Consider the following 1,883-nt stretch of genomic DNA (forward strand, 5'->3'; position numbering starts at 1 on the left):
TTTTAGCGTTTTTTCGTAATTTTTCATTACTTTTTCCCGTGGCATTAAATAACTATGAGAAAATCGAAAAATGACCTCTTTAAAGTACCATCTTGGTGCAATTTGCTAAAAGATAAGATACTATATGTGGAAATCGAAGGATTCCTTCTGGTAGAAATTTTGTATACAGAATATAAAAAAAAAAATAAAAAAATAAAAAATAAACACCATTGTAAAACCACTAGCTTCCTCGCTCCGCTCAGAATCTAAAATGAATGTATGTGTGTCAGTGTGTGTGTCCATGTTACGATGGCAACCATTTATATATTATTTTGAGATTTCCGTCCGTGTGTGTCTCCATATTACCATGGCAACCAATTATATATTGTTTAGAGATTTTCGTCGGTATGTGTCTCTCATGGCAAGCAATTATATATTATTTTGAAATTTCTGATGGAATGTTTTGTATATAAATGGTTGCCATGGTGATCTGTAAAACATATTATTCATATAGAGTTGGCAATTTTAATGGGCAACGAAGTGAACGAGATCAGATATGTTTATATACATAGATAGCTTATGCCTCTGAGCAGAGGATAGACTAATTTAAAAAGGGAGAGGATCAACCCCGGGAGGTGCTCAAACAGGGATTTTGATATTTCATATGGACATTTTTGTTTATAAATGGTTGCCATAGGTTTTGAAGCTATTATAATAATAATTATTGGTTGCCGGGAAACGAAGTGCACGGGATCAGCTAGTATAGTATATATATATATAATATAGATATAGATATAGATATAGATTAGACTTATCACGTTTGTTCGAATGCATAGAATTTGAGTATTGCCGTCCAGTGAAAGATAAATTAATTGTATTGTCCCTGTCTGCAGTAGAAAGTAAAAAATTTCGTGAATTCCTTTGAACTCGTGAATTTTTGGACATTAATCCAAAAGTAAGTGTGGTTTATATAATTATACAACCATTAATCTCTCTTTTGAACTACCTATCCCATCGAAAATTTGAGCAAGGTCCGATGCTATTTCATTTAATTTCATTTGTTACTTCTCTTTTATTTGTATGATACATGTCTTACCAGTTACCAATAGGTACTCTTAAATACATTTCTATTATATCATTATAACAATAATACTATTTAATTATTATAAAATATTCTTATATTGTTTTACATATTGATATTAATAAAATATAGTAAAATAAAAATATAATTATAGTCATATGGATTCAATCATAATAAAATTGATCTTGAAATATTATAATACATCACATTTTATTGTAATTACGTGATCGTTTGTAATAACTTGGGTGATTAAAGAAATTCTTAGTTTTTCATGTGGGTCTATATGAAATGTATTTTACTAAAATATATTGCAGATATATTTCGATTTGGTATTGCATTTAAAGGTTTTCTTTAAGCTCTAAAGCGTCGATCAAAGTTAGGTAAGTTCTGCCAAGAACGTTTGTAATAATTTGGAATGTTTTGAAATCGGAAAGTCTGTTAGGATCCCGGATCCAGGTAAATGCACCCATCATACGTCCGAATTGATTTGAGAGGAATTTGTTTGTAAAATTTAACTTTGTAGTGTTAATATTTTAATTAAATCCTTACGGTTTTTTGAATAAAATGTCTATACGTGAATTCAACCGAAGGCGCAAACCATTCATAATCGAAATATACAGTATGTTCACGCTAAGAGGTACCACTAAATATTTCAGTTTGATGACCTTATATTGAAATGGGGTTTTCACGGAATGACAAATAGTACTTAAATACCTACATAGTTTCAGATAAATTTCAAATTTTTAACTTTCGATACGTGCATGCGCAATACAACTTACTTTTTTTTAAATGGTAACATATATTTTTTACATATTCGGATAGA

Source organism: Acyrthosiphon pisum, chromosome A1, assembly GCF_005508785.2.
Source record: "Acyrthosiphon pisum isolate AL4f chromosome A1, pea_aphid_22Mar2018_4r6ur, whole genome shotgun sequence".
NCBI lineage: Eukaryota > Metazoa > Arthropoda > Insecta > Hemiptera > Aphididae > Acyrthosiphon > Acyrthosiphon pisum.